The sequence below is a fragment of the Lolium rigidum genome, chromosome 5 (genome assembly GCF_022539505.1).
Source record: "Lolium rigidum isolate FL_2022 chromosome 5, APGP_CSIRO_Lrig_0.1, whole genome shotgun sequence".
Classification (NCBI taxonomy): Eukaryota; Viridiplantae; Streptophyta; class Magnoliopsida; order Poales; family Poaceae; genus Lolium; species Lolium rigidum.
Window position 1 is genome coordinate 136302818 of NC_061512.1, and position 21390 is coordinate 136324207.

Genomic DNA, 21390 nt, shown 5'->3' on the forward strand with positions numbered 1-21390 from the left:
CACCTGCCGTACGGCGATCCCGCCGCCATCAACCTTCGACGTGCTTCTTGGCTCCTCCTGGTTTGATAAACCTTGGTTTCTTTCTGAGGGAAAACTTGCTACTGTACGCATCACACCTTCCTCTTGGGGTTCCCAACGGACGTGTCGACTGCACGCATCAAGCTTTTTTTCTGGCGCCGTTGCCGGGGAACGAAGAAAAGTTACACCACAAAGATTTTCAACTCCCACGTCACATGACCTCTTTTCGGCGCCGTTGCCGGGGAGATCAAGACACGCTGCAAGGGGAGTCTCCACAATCCAATCTCTTTACTTTGTTTTTGTCTTGCTTTATTTTATTTACTTTCTTGTTTGCTGCATTATATCAAAACACAAAAAAATTAGTTGCTAGTTTTACTTTATTTACTGTCTTGCTCTCTATATTAAAAACACAAAAAAATTAGTTACTTGCATTTACTTTATTTACTTTGCTTTATTTACTACTGCTAAAATGAATACTCCTGAGAACACTAAGTTGTGTGATTTCACTAGTTAGGCTTAATGGAAAACAACAAAAACATTAGAGATCTTTATTGTATTTATCTTGAGTTAGGACATGAGGTGTTTGAAGAGAAAATTAAAAAACCTATGGAACTTTATATGCATGATAATGCCAATGTTATTAGTATGAATGCTTTGAACACCATTGTTTCTAATGCTATGGAAGAATTTAAGCTTGGGGAAGCTGGTTTTGATGAGCATGATATTTTTAGTCCCCCAAGCATGGAGGAGAAAATTTACTTTGATGATACTTTACCTCCTATATATGATGATTACAATGATGACTATCATCCACCTACTATTGAGAAGAAAATTAATTATGATTATACTATGCCTCCTATATTTGATGATTATGGTGATAATGATAGCTACCTTGTTGAATTTGCTCCCACTGCAATTAATAAGAATGACTATGCTTATGTGGAGAGTAATGATACTTTTATGCATGTGAATAAGAATGCTTTATGTGATAGTTATATTGTTGAGTTTGTTCATGATGCCACTGAAAGTTATTATGAGAGAGGGAAACATGGTTATATGCATCTTAATAATATTAAGTTTCCCCTCTATATGCTGAAAATTTTGAAGTTACTTGTGTTTTATCTTCCTATGCTTGTCACTTTGTTCTTCATGAATTTATTTGTGTACAATATTCCTTTCCATAGGAAGTGGGTTAGGCTTAAATTTGTTCCATACTTGCTTTTTGATGCTCTCTTTTGCTTCAACTCTTATTTCTTGTGAGTGCATCATTAAAATTACTAAGCCCATCTTAATGGCTATAAAGAAAGCACTTCTCGGGAGATAACCCATGTTTTATTTTACTTCTGCACTTTATTTTATATTTGAGTCTTGGAAGTTTTTTACTACTGTAGCAACCTCTCCTTATCTTAGTTTTGTGCATTGTTGTGCCAAGTAAAGTCTTTGATAGTAAGGTTCATACTAGATTTGGATTACTCGCGTAGAAACAGATTTCTTTCTTCGTCACGAATTTCGACCTGCCTCTCTGTAGGTAGCTCAGAAAATTATGTCAATTTACGTGCGTGATCCTCATATATGTACGCAACTTTCATTCAATTTGAGCATTTTTATTTGAGCAAGTCTGGTGCCTCAATAAAATCCGTCTTTACGGACCGATTCGTTTTGACAGATTCTGCCTTTTATTTCGCATTGCCTCTTTTGCTATGATGGATGAATTTATTTGTTCCATTAATGTCCAGTAGATTTGTGCAATGTCCAGAAGTGTTAAGGATGATTATTTCACCTCTGAACATGTGATTATTATTATGCACTAACCCTCTAATGAGTTGTTTTGAGTTTGGTGTGGAGGAAGTTTTCAAGGATCAAGAGAGGAGGATGATACAATATGATCAAGGAGAGTGAAAGCTCTAAGCTTGGGGATGCCCGGTGGTTCACCCCTGCATATTTTAAGAAGACTCAAGCGTCTAAGCTTGGGGATGCCCAAGGCATCCCCTTCTTCATCAACAACATTATCAGGTTCCTCCCCTGAAACTATATTTTTATTCCATCACATCTTATGAGCTTTGCTTGGAGCGTCGGTTTGTTTTTGTTTTTTGTTTTTGTTTGAATAAAATGGATCCTAGCATTCATTGTGTGGGAGAGAGACACGCTCTGCTGTTGCATATGGACAAATATGTCCTTAGGCTTTACTCATAGTATTCATGGCGAAGGTTGAATCTTCTTCGTTAAATTGTTATATGGTTGGAATCGGGAAATACTACATGTAGTAATTCTAAAATGTCTTGAATAATTTGATACTTGGCAATTGTTGTGCTCATGTTTAAGCTCTTGCATCATATACTTTGCACCTATTAATGAAGAAATACAAAGAGCTTGCTAAAATTTGGTTTGCATATTTGGTCTCTCTAAAGTCTAGATAATTTCTAGTATTGAGTTTGAACAACAAGGAAGACGGTGTAGAGTCTTATAATGTTTACAATATGTATTTTATGTGAGTTTTTCTGCACCGGTTCATCCTTGTGTTTGTTTCAAATAACCTTGCTAGCCTAAACCTTGTATCGAGAGGGAATACTTCTCATGCATCCAAAATCCTTGAGCCAACCATTATGCCATTTGTGTCCACCATACCTACCTACTACATGGTATTTCTCCGCCATTCCAAAGTAAATTGCTTGAGTGCTACCTTTAAAATTTCCATTCTTTACCTTTGCAATATATAGCTCATGGGACAAATAGCTTAAAAACTATTGTGGTATTGAATATGTACTTATGCACTTTATCTCTTATTAAGTTGCTTGTTGTGCGATAACCATGTTCCCGGGGACGCCATCGACTACTCTTTGTTGAATATCATGTGAGTTGCTATGCATGTCCGTCTTGTACTGAAGTAAGGAGATTTACCACTCATTTAATGGTTAGAGCATGCATAATGTTAGAGAAGAACATTGGGCCGCTAACTAAAGCCATGAATCATGGTGGAAGTTTCGAGTTTTGGACATATATCCTCAATCTCATATGAGAACATTAATTATTGCTACATGCTTATGCATTAAAGAGGAGTCCATTATCTGTTGTCTATGTTGTCCCGGTATGGATGTCTAAGTTGAGAATAATCAAAAGCGAGAAATCCAAATGCGAGCTTTCTCCTTAGACCTTTGTACAGGCGGCATAGAGGTACCCCTTTATGACACTTGGTTAAAACATGTGTATTGCGATAATCCCGGTAATCCAAGCTAATTAGAACAAGGTGCGGGCACTATTAGTATACTATGCATGAGGCTTGCAACTTGTAAGATATATTTACATGATACATATGCTTTATTACTACCGTTGACAAAATTGTTTCTTGTTTTCAAAACCAAAGCTCTAGCACAAATATAGCAATCAATGCTTCCCTCTGCGAAGGGCCTTTCTTTTACTTTTATGTTGAGTCAGGTCACCTATCTCTCTCCACCTCAAGAAGCAAACACTTGTGTGAACTGTGCATTGATTCCTACATACTTGCATATTGCACTTGTTATATTACTTTACATTGACAATATCCATGAGATATACATGTTATAAGTTGAAAGCAACCGCTGAAACTTAATCTTCCTTTGTGTTGCTTCAATGCCTTTACTTTGATTTATTGCTTTATGAGTTAACTCTTATGCAAGACTTATTGATGCTTGTCTTGAAAGTACTATTCATGAAAAGTCTTTGCTTTATGATTCATTTGTTTACTCATGTCATTACCATTGTTTTGATCGCTGCATTCATTACATATGCTTACAATAGTATGATCAAGGTTATGATGGCATGTCACTCCAGAAATTATCTTTGTTATCGTTTACTGCTCGGGACGAGCAGAACTAAGCTTGGGGATGCCGATACATCTCCGACGTATCGATAATTTCTTATGTTCCATGCCACATTATTGATGATATCTACATGTTTTATGCATACTTTATGTCATATTTATGCATTTTCCGGCACTAACCTATTAACGAGATGCCGAAGAGCCAGTTGCTGTTTTCTGCTGTTTTTGGTTTCAGAAATCCTAGTAAGGAAATGTTCTCGGAATTGGACGAAATCAACGCCCAGGGGCCTATTTTTCCACGAAGCTTCCAGAAGACCGAAAGGGAAACGAAGTGGGGCCACGAGGTGGTGACACACCAGGGCGGCGCGGCCTGGCCCTTGGCCGCGCGGCCCTGTTGTGTGGGTCCCTCGTGACCCTCCCGAGGCTGCCCTTCCGCCTACTTAAAGCCTTCGTCGCGAAACCCCCAGTACCGAGAGCCACGATACGGAAAACCTTCCAGAGACGCCGCCGCCAATCCCATCTCGGGGGATTCAGGAGATCGCCTCCGGCACCCTGCCGGAGAGGGGAATCATCTCCCGGAGGACTCTTCACCGCCATGGTCGCCTCCGGAGTGATGAGTGAGTAGTTCACCCCTGGACTATGGGTCCATAGCAGTAGCTAGATGGTCGTCTTCTCCTTATGTGCTTCATTTTCGGATCCTGTGAGCTGCCTAACATGATCAAGATCATCTATCTGTAATGCTATATGTTGTGTTTGTCGGGATCCGATGGATAGAGAATACTATGTTATGTTGATTATCAATCTATTACCTATGTGTTGTTTATGATCTTGCATGCTCTCCGTTATTAGTAGAGGCTCGGCCAAGTTTTTACTCTTAACTCCAAGAGGGAGTATTTATGCTCGATAGTGGGTTCATGCCTCCATTAAATCTAGGACAAGTGACGAGAAAGTTCTAAGGTTGTGGATGTCTTGTTGCCACTAGGGATAAAACATTGATGCTATGTCCGAGGATGTAGTTATTGATTACATTACGCACCATACTTAATGCAATTGTCTCGTTGTTTGCAACTTAATACCGGAAGGGGTTCGGATGATAACTCTGAAGGTGGACTTTTTAGGCATAGATGCATGCTTGGATAGCGGTCTATGTACTTTGTCGTAATGCCCAATTAAATCTCACTATACTTATCATATCATGTATGTGCATTGTCATGCTCTCTCTATTTGTCAATTACCCAACTGTAATTTGTTCACCCAACATGCTATTTATCTTATGGGAGAGACACCTCTAGTGAACTGTGGACCCCGGTCCATTCTTTTACATCGAATACAATCTACTGCAATACTTGTTCTACTGTTTTCTACAAACAATCATCATCCACACTATACATCTAATCCTTCGTTACAGCAAGCCGGTGAGATTGACAACCTCACTGTTTCGTTGGGGCAAAGTACTTTGGTTGTGTTGTGCAGGTTCCACGTTGGCGCCGGAATCCCCGGTGTTGCGCCGCACTACATCCCGCCGCCATCAACCTTCGACGTGCTTCTTGGCTCCTCCTGGTTCGATAAACCTTGGTTTCTTTCTCAGGGAAAACTTGCTACTGTACGCATCACACCTTCCTCTTGGGGTTCCCAACGGACTTGTCGACTGCACGCATCAGGGCCCTCGGGCCTCCACCTGGCTTGCCCTTCTGGCTCCGTCAATCTTATGGAAAAATAAGACCTTTCGCATAAATTCCGAGGATTTTCCTGAAAGTTGGATTTCTGCACAAAAACGAGACACCAGAACAGTTCTGCTGAAAACAGCGTTAGTCTGTGTTAGTTGTATCCAAAATACACAAATTAGAGGCAAAACAATAGCAAAAGTGTTCGGGAAAGTAGATACGTTTTGGACGTATCAATAGACTATAAGCATCGATGCTGAAGATCTAATCTTATCGCAGTCAACTCTTTGAACTTTGTCGTAAACAATCTTTTGACAAGCCGAGCTTCTTCAAGGATATTATATCCAATTCTATTAATGTTATAGATCCAAAAAAGTATTTATTCCTTCACAAGGTTTACCAAGCTCGAAGCTTGATTATAGATACTATCTTGGATTTCATGGCTCTTAGCCATTTTAACAGAGTCAGGGCCCATCATAGCTTCTTTGTATGTAGTTGATTTATCATTGTTCAAAATCAATCCTTTGTTCACAAATCATTTATTTGATCACAAAGTAAACCATACCTACAAGGTTCAATAGGTACTTCGATCTCCATGACTATAACACTTTGTAGACATGGGAGCCATGATCATCGTGGCCGCTTCCAGAACCATTTTCGATGTTGCGCTACTCTGATCATCATGCTCAGGTTCATCAACCTAATCAAATTCTATTGTCCTCCCACTCAAATACTTCGCTAGAAACAATTTCTTGGAAATAAGCAAGACACATCGAAAAACACTTTTGTCTTTGAATTCATAGTGGAAAGAATTCCCAATTTGTTCTCTGGGATAACCAACAAAGACATTCATCCGATTTTGGTTGTAAACTCATTTACTTATGCTATGCATACCAAACTTTAAGAAAGGACTATTAGGGTTTATACCCATGCCATAACTCATATGGTGTCATTTCAACGGATTATGATGACGCTCTATTTAGTGTAAAAGTGGTAGTCTCTAAAGCATAATCTACAAAAATATAATGGCATCATTTTATATCATCATTAATCCAACAAGGTTTGGATCCGTCTCTCGAATACTCCATCATAACTATGGTGTTCCGAGAAACGTGAGTTGTTTGAATAATTTCGTAACTCTCTCAGATGTTCGCTAAAAATCGTAATTCAAATATTTCCACCATGATCCAATCATAGATATTTGAATTTTCTATTACGATGATTTCTACTTCATGCTGAAAATTATTTGAATCTATTCAAATGTTTCAAACTTCTTCCTTATCGAATAAATATATCCATATATATACATTCAATTCATTGTTGGAAGTTTTCATGAAGTAGAAGAATCTTCCGCACACAACTATGCCCAATGAACCACATATATCATCATGTATGTTTCCATTAAGTTAGTTGCCCGTTCAACTCTTGGCCTATGAACGGTATTTCAGTCATTTTCTTTAGAAAAGATTTGCAAGTGTCAAATGATTCAAAAAATCAAATGACTCCAAAAATCTATTTGCATGGAGTTTCTTCATGCGTTCCTTTCTAACATGACCTAAATGGTGGTTCCACAAATAAGTGAAATTCAAATCATTTGCCTTATGGCATTTTAGCGTCAGTGTTATGCATGTGTGTTTCACCATTAAGATTTATAATAACTTATCCATCGTACATGGAGTACGGTCATAACTTTGAACAACTCATTGTTTTTATTTGACCAGAGCTAAATAACAATTATTAAGTTCTTTATTATATATCTGAAGGGCTAGGTAGAATGCCAACGACGAACATAATAACACTTTATTTTGTCCAGACGTGCATTATTACCACATTCCTTATCAGTCACTTAGGCCTTTGTATTCTTGTATTGCGTTGTGTTGTATGACATCTCATACCAACCAATATGGTACAAATACCCAAGAATTCCATTGTGTGACCAATCAAAGAATACATTCATAACATGTATATCATCTATATAAAACTGAGCTAGACTTTCTAGTCTTTTCTTTCTTTCTGCCAAAATCCTTTTGTAGTTTATCTTTCGACTTTCCTCATATTTCTGAAACACTTCAACATCAATAACTTCTAGGCTTGTTGGCAAATACCAATAACCTTGAGGTTCTCACTTTGAAGTTGATCATCACATGACAAGTTTTCCGGATTTCACTATTAGTAACTTTTTAATGTGATGAACAATTTCACTCATTATTTTACCCATCAAATCATGAAAACTACATGATGAAGCTACTATGGCTTACATGGATATGCGAATAATGTTAGTGCCCAACTAGTTGGAGGATCGGGACGCCTGGCGTCTTCAACCTTCGTACATTCCCATAAAACTTATGAGTTTATGTAGTCTCACTAAAGTATATTCTATTATCTTGTAATAAGGTCATAGATATCACATATATCGCATAGCTTTCTTATTTCTGAAAACAAACTTTTCAGCTCCTTACTTTTCAAACGAATTTGAACATCAAGTTTTACGGAGACAAGATAATTTTAGATACTAATTGAAACCATTGCTTTTCGAATCAGCAATTTGAGGATTACCAAAAGTTTGCTATATGACTTAATCATTTCTTGAATCTTTAACAATACGGTACCACTCCATAAAGTTACTTGTCAGATTTAACAGTATATCTATCTCAATTACAAGCCTAGCGTAAAGTAGAAAACGGATGCCAATTCTACAAATTTTAATTCAAATACAATTTAGACTTTGTTCGGGATAAATTTGAGTTTACTATTAATTCTTAAATTAACTATGTGAACTCCCACTTAAAACAACATCCCTCGCATTGTCTTAGTGATCACACGAACCAAATCCACTACACCAAGTCCGATCTTCACGAGAAAAGATGTAGCTTCAAAGGCAAACACTCAAATTGTTCATCATATCATTCATATGACTCATGCTCTACCTTTTGGTATCCCGTGTTCCGAGACCATGTCTGTACATGCTAGGCTCGTCAAGGCAACCTTAGTATCCGCGTGTGCAAATCTGGCTTGCACCCGTTGTATGCACATGTAGAATCTATCGCACCCGATCATCACATGATGCTTCGAAACGACAAGTGTTAGCAACGGTGCATACTAAGGATGAACACTTTATTATCTTGATATTTAGTGAGAGGGATCATCTTATAATACTACCGTCGTGATCTAAGCAATACAAGATGCATAAAAGGATTAACATCACATGCAATTCATATGTGATATGATATGGCCCTTTAGTCTTTGCACCTTTGATTCATCTACAAAGCACAGACATGATCTCCATCATCAACGGGCATGATCTCCATCATCATCGGTGTAGCGTCAAGGTCAATGGCGCCGTCTTCATGGTTGTTCTCCCATGTAGCAACTATTACAACTACTTTGAAATAATACCTCAACATGAAATATAAAGACAACCATAAGGCTCCTGCCGGTTGCCACAATACAATGTTCATACATATTCATCATCATATCATGGCCATATCACATCACCAAACCCTGCAAAAACAAGTTAGACGTCTCTAATTTGGTTTGCATATTTTACATGGTTTAGGGTTTTCGAGTAAGATCCCATCTACCTACGAACATGAACCACAACGCTGATACTAGTGTTGTCAATTGAAATAGTAAATTGAATCATAACTATGGTGAGAGAGAGAGACACCCGCAAAGCCACTTATGCAATACAAGTTGCATGTCGAGCGTGGAGCAAGTCTCATGAACGTGGTCATGTAAAGTTATCCCGGGCCGCTTCATCCCACCATACCGCAAGATGCAAAGTACATATAACAAGAGACAACAAAAACATCAACGCCCACAAAAACATTGTGTTCTACTCGTGCAACCAATCTATGCATAGACACGACTCTGATACCACTGATGGGATTCGTAGCATAGAAAACAAAAAAAATTCTACCACAAGAACGAATAACAAGCCAAGATCTATTCTAGTAGATAGTAGCAACGAGATGTATGTGAGACTAACCCTCGAAGATTCCAAAGCCTACGAGATTAGATCTCGTGGTTGATGTAGTCGATCACTTGCCGCTTTCAAAAGCGCGTAGAAGATCTTGACGGTGCCACAGTCGGGGAGCACCTCCGTACTCGGTCACACGTACAGTGTTGATGATGGCATCCTTCTCCCCGTTCCAGTGGGCAGTGGATGTAGTAGATCCTCCTCGGAATCCCGCCAGCACGACGGCGTGGTGACGGTGGTGGTGGAGATCTCCGGCAGGGCTTCGCCGTAAGCGCTGCGGGAGAAGAAGGAGGTGGGAGTAGCTAGGGTTTGGGAGAGGGGTGCTCTTGGGCGTCGGCCTTGGTGCCCCTTGGGTGGTGCGGCCAAGTAGTTGCAGCCCCTCCCCTCTCCTCCCCTTTATATAGGTGGAAATCCCAAGGGTTTACCCCAAAACCACATTGGAGTCCAACTCCAAAACTTACCAAATTTGGGAAACCTAGACAAGGTGGGATTCCTCCCCTTCCTTGTGTTGTGGCCGGCCACCTTGGTGGAGTCCTGTGGACTCCACCTTCCCACTTGGTGGGTTGGCTAGGGCTGGTGGAGTCTCTCCGGGACTCCTCCTTCCATAGTGATTTATTCCGGATGATTCTAGAAACTTCTACAACCTTCCATAAATTCACCGGACCACTCCCAAACTTGGAATGTGACTTCCTATATATGAATCTTATTCTCCGGACCATTCCGGAACTCCTCGTGATGTCTTGGATCCCATTCGAGACTCCGGACAACATTCGAACTCCATTCCATATTCCATATCTACTTATAACGACATCAAACCTTAAGTGTGTCACCCTACGGTTCGAGAACTATGCGGACATGATCGAGACTCCTCTCCGATCAATAACTAATAGCGGGATCTGGAGATCCATAATAGCTCCCACATATTCAACGATGACTTCGTGATCGAAAGAACCATTCACATACGATACCGATTCCCTTTGTCACGCGATACTTTACTTGTCTGAGGCTCGATCATCGGTATCTCCATACCTAGTTCAACCTCGTTACCGACAAGTACTCTTTACTCGTACCGTGGTATGTCATCTCTTGTGACCTAGTCACATGCTTGCAAGCTAATTAGACGACATTCCACCGAGAGGGCCCAGAGTATATATATCCGTCATCGGGATGGACAAATCCCACTCTTGATCCATATGCCTCAACTCACACTTCCCGACTACTTAATCACATCTTTATAACCACCCATTTACGCAATGGCGTTTGATGTAATCAAAGCATCCTTCCGGTGTAAGTGATTTACATGATCTCATGGTCGAAGGACTAGGTAACTATGTATCGAAAGCTTATAGCAAGTTTGAACTTAATGACTTGATCTCATGCTATGCTTACTATGGGTGTGTCCATCACATCATTCACCTAATGATATGATCTTGTTATTAATAACATTCGATGTTCATGATCGTGAAACCATGATCATCTATTAATCAATAAGCTAGTTAAATGAGAGGCTTACTAGGGACTCTGGTTGTTTACACAACACACATGTATTAATGTTTCCGGTTAATACAATTATAGCATGGAGTGTAAACATTTATCATGAACACTAAGATATAACAATAACTATTTTATTATTGCCTCTCGGGCATATCTCCAACACATGGGTGCGTGCGCACTGGTTTTAAAATAATTGAAAAAATCTATTTTCAAGTTTTAGGAAAAAGTAAATAATTTAGGCATGTATATATTACATATTACTTTGATAGTTACCCATGCAAATTTTCAAGGCAAAATACGACCTTGTGTGACCTACACAAAAAAAACAAGAATGTAGAAATTTGTATTTCTTTCAAGGGTAGAAATCCAGTCATTATTATGTCATTTGGATATTTTGTCATTTCCTTCTAGACCACATACATTATTGTTTTTTCTTGAAATTTACACGCGTAAGTATCAAGATGATATGCATATGCAAAATTTATTTCAAAATCTTCACCTTTAAATAGCATTTACTTCTATATTTGAAAAACGGGTGCTCCTAGACCCCAAATTCCACTAGCACTTTTCGCGGTCGTCCCTTCATATACTTTGTTTGATGTCTAGCGCTCTCTCTCCATGTCTGAGTGTTTATAAACCCTGCTGTGTTTGGATGCATAGAAACTGGACATGAAATTGGAATTTGGGTCAATTCCGCAAATTTTGTTGTTTGGTTTGCGCTCCGAATTGATCCATGGAAAGACAACCAAATTTCGAACCCCCCACCTTTGCCGCAGAGCTCAATCATTGTGGTGTATAGATCGGTGGTGAATTTTTTTGAGTATCCAATTAAGTTTTGAAAATTGGCCCTAGGTACATTATAAAGGTTTAGTTGATGCTTCCAAGGGCACCGCATAGTGAACTTTAGGATACATCTTTGTATTTGCATATCTTCGTTATCTCAATATCCGAGCTCTCTTGCTTGTGCATTTACATTGTGATACCCATTAGTTTACTTCCCTATTTATTCAAGCCAAAACTATACTTCTTTTGAATCACATTTGCCCTTCCCGTCCCCTCTATGCGACATCTGGCTCTTTTCATAAGTTTCAATCGAGACTGAGAATATGGAACAAAGATCCCAATAGAATCCCCAAGGGCCTTTTCTATTAAAACATGAGAAAACACATTATATATGGATGTGGTTCTTGCTTAGTCGCCGTGGATTTCAGCACCCGCACAGGCAGCTGTACTGCTTCCCATTGCAAAATACAATTCCCTGTTCCTGATCTACGGCAATGCTGTAACTGGAATGGCGTTATCAATCATGCGAAGCGGCACGACATACATACACTATATAAAAGTTGAACAAGTTTAGCACCTCATAGTGATTTGAGCACTGTAGATACGTGAATTATCCATTCGTTACTTCAATTATTGCGTGACGCGTAGGCTTTTTCTAGATTGTTTCCTTATCTCTTCGCTAACTACTCATTTGTAACTTTTTTTTTTGCTGTTTATTTTCTTCGGCGATTCCCGGTTGCCGGTTACCATGGAACGGCCAAAGAAAAGCGAAGGAAGGACTTCTCCCACCGCTTTGACTTACTGGAGGGCGTCGGTGGCGCACGGCCTAGAAGGCGCCGAGCGGCCACGTGTGGGAGCGCGGAGAGAGTGCGGCGCGCAGGTCCGCCTCTCCCCCATGCCGCGCCTCGCCTGCCTTCCGGCAACTCTAGCCCGGCAGAGTCCAGCACGAGCTTCCGCCGATCGACCCCATGTCCACCCTGCAGCATCCTTTTGTCCTCTAATTTGGATCCTCCATATCTTCCGTTTTGTTTGTTTTTTTCTGAATTTTTCTTCAAGAGATATTTGGTCCAGGCGCGATGATGCAATTTAGATTCCTGCAGGCCAGGGACGGCGATTTCGGGGCGGAGCAGGTGCGCTCCGTGAGCGGCGACCTCAGAGCGGAGAAGGCTAGGCCGACGACGGAGACCTTGAGGCAGCGCATGCGGGGGCTGACGGCGGACAACCACGACGGCGACCTCAGGGCGGATAAGCCGCGGGCCGGGTCCGGCGAATGCGGGACGGGATTTTCTGCCTTCCAGATCACTCTCCTTTCCAGGTTTGCTGCCCTCTCTCACTGTCCGGTGTTGTGCCGCTGCTTATCCCTTTGTGAGCTCCACATGGCAAATCGGAAATGCTGACCGCCGCCGTCGCACTCCCCGGCCTGATGGCATGGCTGCTACTCCTTGCAGATTGATCTGCAAGCTCTGGCGTTGCACGTTAGTTTGGCAGTGGGTTACAGCGGCAGGCTATCGTTGATTATGGCCTAGAGGATGTGTGTTGCCTGATCTAGAATAGCATTTCAGAAGCTCAGTTGGAATCTGTGTGCACGTGAAGCTTCTTACTAAAACTTTTCAATACCGAGTTGTAATTTTTTGCTTGAATTATCATTATCATGTAATATAATGTGCTCTTGCTGTGAACTAACTAATTTTCTTTTGCTTAATTTGTATTGTAGGCTGGTATAGACCTTCTGTCATTCTGTGAAAATTGGAGAACAAATTTGGCCTTCTATTCATGTTCCCTCAGTATGATAGGATTTTTTTGCTCATCATTTGATTGTTTACATATTTGCTATCCTCTTCCTTATGTTTAGATTGGATCTGTTTCTCTTCCTTTTAGGTTATCAGGAATGGCTTTGCAAAAAGCATGTAGACTAACGTACCCTGCCCCCTTTTTTCTTGCTGTGTTCGGCTGTTGGTAGTCTAGATTTGAGAAGTTACAGTGTATGTGCTTGAATAAAGCACCTTGCTATGGATATTTGTGCGCCTGATAAGTCAATCTGGGAGTACGTATTTGATGTTTCAGTTCAGTGGTAACAATCAAAATAGGTGATCCTATGACACTCCAGCTAATGCTATTAGTTGGTGGGTTTTCTTTTTTTTCTGGGATCAGTTGCTGGTTATTGTCTATTGTTATATTACATCAGTCGAGAAATGGGCTTTTTAGGGCTAGCATTCTTTCCTAAAAGCATCAGTTTTACAGTTTATCTGTTACTGTGCATGCTTGAACATGAAATTTCTGCCTCTTGCATTTTCTTTGCTAAGCAATAGCATAGGCCTAACATGTCCCTCTACATTTGCATTGCAGTGTTCTGAAAATTGAGAGCTCAGATGATAAGATATGATATGTATTGTCAGCTATGCACATAAAGTCTCATAACTGAAACATGGTAATCAAATTTAAGTACCAAAAAGGGGACTGCAGGCTTCAACTTCAGTTAAGAATAATCTTGTGAGAGCCTCAACTATTGATTTGAAGGAGTATAAATGTAGTCAGGTACTACTATACATCATTCATTATTATTTTTTCTACTTGATCATTAGTCTGAAAGTTGATAAATGAGTCTGAAGGTTGATAAATGTGTTTTTGCTCAATGCGTAGCTTCTCACTACCTGATGTTGTCACAGTCAAAAAATGTTTTCTGAGTTGACAAATTAATACGAGAAACTCCAACTCTGAATGTTGTATGTTTGACAAGCAACCTATAGTATTTTAAGATGACACTTACATCAATACAGAGTGCAAGTGATGTAGACCAGATGGAAAAGCAACAGCATTAAACATAGATGACTGCAGCCATTGTTTATTTTCCCTATTAGATTATGTTTTCAGCTTTATAATGTTTTCTGTATTGTTAAAGCATCTAGAAAACAGAATGGTAACCTGCAGGCCTGAAAAGTGTCCTTACTGATGAGATGGAAACTTCACCTCATAAATGGTGAAGTGGTTTTAGCACCCCCTAAGTTTGGTAAATTATCATTGTACATTATTATCCTTACAATTTTTGGCGGCTATGGAAATCATGCAGCCAACTCAAACACATTCAGTACATGAGTTTATTTTGCGCAATGCACTCAAAATAGAAACATGGGATAAATTATTCTTTGTACGTTAGTTTCAGTGGAAATGTTGGGAATATCTATCTGTGTTCAGATTTCACAGCTATGTATTCTATTTACAGCAACATTATGAATTTGATGGTTGTCCCTTTCCTATGGAAACTATTGCATTGGTGGTAGAGTGTCTGGTCCTGTAGAAATGATTGTGTATTCACAGGAACTGAACCAACTCTTTACAGATGCAGGAGAATCCCTGAGGAGTTTTTTTTTTTTTGACATGAGAATCCCTGAGGAGTTGATACATAACGTCTTCTACAAAGCATGAAGAATAGTATACGATGTGCTACATGGCTGGATAGCAAGATATAGGTAGCATTTTCTCTTTCTTTTTGGCTCTTTTTTTTGCATCTCTGCATACTCACACATTTCCAGTACATGTGTATAAAAAGGGAAAACGTGAGGTCAAGAAGAAGATGTGCCTTCCGCCGAGGCCCTCACCATCGTGCTTCCTGGTGTTTTGAGCGCCTGTGTCACCGTGGCTAGCTACACCCGCACCATCGCATTCTTTTCCGCGTGTGTGTCGCTCTTCCTGCTCCACCCAGGGTGCTCCCATCCTCCTAGCGTGTAAGGAGGCCGCTATTGCCCACGCCGTCCAGCGTGGTAGAGGCTATTGCTGTGTACATCTTTTCATAGATATCCAGCATTCCATGAATTTGTATTAACTTTTTGCCCTTTGTTTCAAATATTTGCATTTGATGGTTTCCTGCAAATGACAGAATGTTGCTGTGGAGAAATGTTGCGAGTGTTTCAGATATCTGCAAATGATCAGCTATGCCCCTTTTTCTTTTCCCCAGACTGCTAGAGAGGTTCACGTCATTTGTGGCAGTGTTTCCCATCTTTTGTGATGTTACCATACAAAGAGCAATCTCATGGGCTTCCAGGTTCCAGCAAATGATGTTAGACTTCAATCCTTTTTTTATTGAAGACCATTCAGTGGTGCTATGTTGTTGCTTTATTACCTAAGATTTTTCTTTGTTTCTTCGCAACTATGCAGCTCTTCTGATTCTGATCAAAGATGAAGGTAACATTGAAGCCAGCTCAAAAAGGATAGTACAGTGTAAAGTGCCTCCGATTTATGTTGTATAATCACTACTCTTTAAGAAATACTCCCATATGTTACCAAATTGGAAATGCTGCTATTCATTTCTTTCCATTTAATCAAAATGCTATTGTATATTCTTCAATACTTTTTCTCTCAAAACAGGTCGTGCTGTAGATCATGTTTTTTTTCCAGGGGTGTTGTTCAGGATGTTTCACTCACAAATAATACTACATCGATCCCCCTTAAGAGAAAATAGAATAAATTGAATAAAGTTTACTGTCACTTTAAGAGTTATATTTCTGAACCTGTGCCTTGCCTGCCTTAGTTGTGACAGCATATCCTTATGACTTTGTTTAGGATGCTTAAGTTTCTTCCGCATTGCCCACTCTGCTCAGAAGTGTATGTGACGTTTTATACTGAAGCATGCTGCCACATTCAGCTTATTCAACATAATTTGCTTACCACATTCAGTCTTAGATTATTGTATGGAGTAGCATGTTTTATGTCTTTTACATGCGACGGGCGCGGCGTGTCGCCGCGCCATCGCAGTCTAGTGAACCACATACATCTGCAGTGGTAGGAGTAGGAGTATGCAACTCCACATGCGTCTCTACCAATGTTATCACAATAGATTTCCCCTCATACCCAAAAAGGTTGTTGGGTAGGTCCACTAGCGGCAGGCATTCATAGGACATCTCCAGCGATACATACATCAGACAAGTCGAGGCCAACCGCATATGTATAAATTTGTAATGGTACAGTAGGGAAGCATGCAACTCCACATACATATGTGCATCGACCAAAGCTGTCACCGTCTATAATTTGTCTACATCCTCCCAAAAAGGGTATTTGGAACGTCTCGCGCTGAATGTTCCTATGGCATCTCTAGTGTATAGAGGCAAAAAAAAAATGTACAGAAAACCCTTGAGGTTGACCTCCTACATTGGGCCAGACCTTGAGGTCTAACTCAAGCTTCCGGTCATGGTGGCCAAATCCGCATCCAGTGTGGTCATCGACTCATCGGGATGCCGGTTGGTCGGAGAAGGATTCTTCGATTGTCCGACAGCAACGAGGGTATGCAATAAGCAATTGCAGCAATTTCCGCAAGTAATATCATCCCTTCTTGTGAAGACAACTTTATAACATGTTGTCAGAAGAAAAGACGGAGTAAGCATAATTTGATCAACAGCCAGCTTTCTTCTGGTAACCGTCATTATCAAAATTCGTTGCATACTGCATAATGGATATTCGTTGCATATCAGAAGAAAAGATGGAGTAAGCAAAGCAACTGTCCAATGAACAACACATGCACCTATAGGCTATAGCCTATAACACCAGTACTACGGAGTAGTTCTAATCACAGATTGGTTGGGAAATCTGAAGGAAGTCATCACGCAATCAACAACAACTTTTCGGTTCTGCGGCACCTCCTCGATCGCTGATACTTTATGCACTTCTGCAAGGAACTAGATAACATTAAGAGTTCATTCAAAGAATATCTTAGCCGCATGAAAAGGTTAATTCACACGTAAGTATTCAGTTAATTATATATGTTTGACATCTAATAAATACATCCTCTCTTGTGCAGACCAGCCAAACATTGCAACAGCAGGGAAGCAACGGAAATATCATCCAGGGTAGGCACAGCACATGACCCAGTTCCTTACCCCTATAGGATGGACAAGAGACGTGCTGCATTCGTGTAAGCATAAGAACATATCTACATGGCCACGATTGGCTCTTCCAGGCCGACCAATCAAGCTATGGAATAGAAAGAAACTATATTGGCAACTGATCTTCTTCCTTTATTGAATATCTTCTCTTGTTAATACGCTTTCTGTGCTTTCTAGTTTCTCCTTTCCGTTAGTGCGTACATCTCCTCCGAGAATCTAACCTTCTATTGCACATGTAGAAATGTAAATATGTAATAAAACACCCATATGTAAGCCTGTAAAAACACAACCCATTTAAGAGTGTGAATTTAGTCAAGCTTACTTTTTCCACATATCATTATCCTAGTAGCATTCAGACGCAAAATAAATCTGTGTGTACACAATGTAATTATATCCCTCCCACGTGTGCAAATTTTAAAACCTTTATCCTGGACATATCATCACATACTGCAACCCTTTCTCAAAGAAATAACTGAAGTTCAATAAAGCTTTTCATCACTAGAAAAAATAAGTAAAGAACTAAATATCACAGATCCATGCAAACTATTTGGTGTGCGTGCACTAGAAAATGTTGCCAGATAATAAGGAGGCCAGGAATATCCCATGTTAGTTGCTTTCTAAGCCTGCAGTTTTCTCCTAGTTTGTGATAACAGTCACTATCAGTATCATGTCTCACTCCAAAAAGGTGCATGCTAACCAACTACTTTAAAGAAGAAGCTAATTCCCAACGAGACTAATAGTACTACAGTACTAGCTATCTCTACTGACTGATGGGATGGGAAATCCTAAGTCGGCAACTTAGATGGATACAATCAACAAACTTTATACAGCGTGCCATCAATCGGCTGAAACTTTGTGCACGCACGTAAGAACTAACATTTCAAATTTGTTAACCACACAGAACTGTTTACAAGTGGTACATTACTACATTTATCATATGATCATCGACATGTCCATGTCGGATAAAGATTGCAGTATCAGGAAAGCAAACAAAACCATGGACTCAAGATAGGCACTGCATTGGCTGCTTTCTGGATTGTTTGTGTAATGAAAAAGATGAAACCATGAATTTGATGTAGGCACAGCAATGATCAGCTACTGCTCCTAGTGCATCCCTAATGGCCGCAACAAAGAGGTGGAGAAGAAGACGTGTCTGTATGTACCAGAAAGGATCCAGCTCCCAAGGTAGAACAAACACCATATTCTTGATACCTTATGGATGCCATTGGCCATTCAGACTGACTAATCCGTATCTGGAAACAAAATACTTTGGCAATGGATCCTTACCTCTTGGCGTGGCTTTTATCTGCTTGCAGTTTCTCTGACTGTGAGTGTAATGCATCTCCCTGTGGGGATCTAACCTTTCTCAAAGAAATAACTGAAGTTAGAATAAACCTCAGCATCATTAGAGAAATTTAGTAAATGAACCAGTGGTCACAACTCACAAATACATGTAACATGTTTGATGTGCATGCACGAGAAAATGTGGTCAGATACGGAGGCCAAGGAAATCCCAAGTTAGTTGCTTTCGGACCATGCCGTTTTCCCCTGTCTGTGATAATAGTCACTATCAGTATCATGTAACCAGCTACATTAAAGTTCCCAGTGAAGGTGGAACGCATGCATCTAATAGTACTAAACTACTAGCTAGCTCTATTGACTGATGGGATGGGAAATACTAAGTCGGCAACTCAGATGGATACAATCAACAAACTTTCTATAGCCCATCCTCAGTCGGCTGAAACTTTGTGCATGTACGCAAGAACTAACATGTCGAATCCGTTAAGTATTTGTTAACCACACGGAACTGTTGATCATATGATCATCCATATATCTGTATCGAATAAAGATTGCAGTAGCAGGAAAGCAACCAAAACCATGAACTCCAGATAGGCACGGCACTGATCAGTTACTGCTCCAAGTACATCCCTAATGGTCACAACAGAGGCGGAGAAGAAGACGTGTCTATGCACCAGAAAGGATCCAGATCCTAGGGTAGAACAAACACCATATTCTTGATATCTCATGGATGCCATGGGCTCTTCCAGAACGACTAATCCATATCTGGAAACAAAATCTTTGGCAATGGATCCAAACCTTTCTCGAATATATTACCTATTGGTATGAGGCTTTTTATCCACTTGTAATTTCTGTCTCTGAGTGCGTAATTCATCTCCCTGTGGGGATCTAACCTTTCTCAAAGAAATAACTGAAGTTACAATAAAACTCAACATCAATAAAGAAATTAAGTAAAAGAATGAAAGGTCACAAATCCATGTAACCTGTTTGGTGTGTGGGCATGAGAAAATGTTATCAGACAAGGAAGCCAGGGAGATCCCAAGGTAGTTGCTTTCTAAGCATGCAGTTTTTTCCTGTTCGGTGATAACAGTGACTATCATTGTCATGTCTCACTCAAGAAAGGTACATGCTCACCAGCTACTTTTGAAGTAGTAGCTAAATCCTAATGGAAGTAAAACACATCCATCTAATAGTAATATAGTACTAGCTAGCTATATTGATGAATGGGATGGGAAATATTAAGTCGGCAACAATAAATGGTTTAGATGGATACAATCAACAAACTTTCTATAGCCTGCTCCTCAATTGGCTAAAACGGTGTGCACGCAACTGTTAACTACACGGAACTGTTAACAAGTAATACAATGATAATAATCATTCACACATCATATGATCATCGATATGTCCATGTCGGATAAAGATTGCAGTAGTAGAAAAGCTTTCAAAACCATTAGCTCGAGATAGGCACGGCATTGGCTACTTTCTGGACAGTTTTTGTAAGGAAAAAAGATGATTCCATTGATCAGCTACTGCTGCTAGTACACCCTAATGGTCACAACGAAAAGGTGGAGAAGAAGAAGATGTGTGTGTGTGTGCACCAGAAAGGATCAAGCTTCTAGGGTAGAACAAACAAAATATACTTGCTTGATACCTTATGGATGCCATTGGCTATTCCAGGTTGACTAATCCATATCTGGAAACAAAATACTTTCGCATTGGATCCTTTCTACCTCTCCTGAATACCACCTATTGGCATGAAGCTTTTATATGTGTGTAGTTTCTTTCTCTGTGAGTACGTAGTAATACATCTCCCTGTGAGGATTAAATCAATTTTTTCTCATGTCGAAAAATGAGAAGAAAAATGGTGTGCAGTCCTGTAAAACACGATGAATTGAAGAGTGTATATTTAGTTTGAGGAATGCGTAGTAAAGCTAATTTATTACAATTATTCTTTACGTAGCAACTCTTAAAGGAAAAATAAAATACATGTATGGTAAGTATGATGCTTATGTAGTTATATCTATCATAGGGGGCGCATACTTCAAAATCATAGTTATATCCTTGAAATAGCATCACATGATGTAAACTTTACTCAAGATTCAGAAAAGGTACATGACTGTAATTACATGACGACACAATCAACCTAAGTATCACCAGATATACTAACTAAAATAAATCCATGTGATCATATGTCAAGGATATAACTATGATTTTGAAGTAGTTTTAGTGGTTAACCGTCACTATCAGTATCAGGCTTCACTCCAAAAAAAAAGGTGCACACTAGCTATCTGTTTTAAAAGAAGAAAGCCAATTCCTTTGAAACACAGCAGTACTAGCTCTGCTTGCATTGGGGTGGGTGAATAAATGGTTAGATGGATACGGTTAACAAACTTTATACAGCCCTTCTCAGTCAACTGCAACTTTGTACATACCCATAAGTACTAACATTAAGAATTCAAAATTGTTAGCCACACAGAACTATCT

General features: G+C 39.9%; 1 long non-coding RNA gene across 6 annotated transcripts; it reads left to right on the forward strand.

Annotated features, from left to right (window-relative positions):
- The first annotated feature begins 12946 nt into the window (after window positions 1-12946).
- Window positions 12947-17742, forward strand: LOC124658415. 6 transcript variants are annotated; one of them, XR_006989182.1, is made up of 6 exons: window positions 13135-13321; window positions 13449-13518; window positions 14081-14269; window positions 15072-15201; window positions 15282-15788; window positions 15887-16076. It is a non-coding gene; the product is annotated as an uncharacterized LOC124658415 (long non-coding RNA). The 6 variants fall into 6 exon arrangements; XR_006989178.1 differs by adding an exon at window positions 12947-13049 and having other exon boundaries at window positions 13183-14269; XR_006989179.1 differs by adding an exon at window positions 17523-17742 and having other exon boundaries at window positions 13077-14269; window positions 15887-17450.
- Window positions 17743-21390: the final 3648 nt, after the last annotated feature.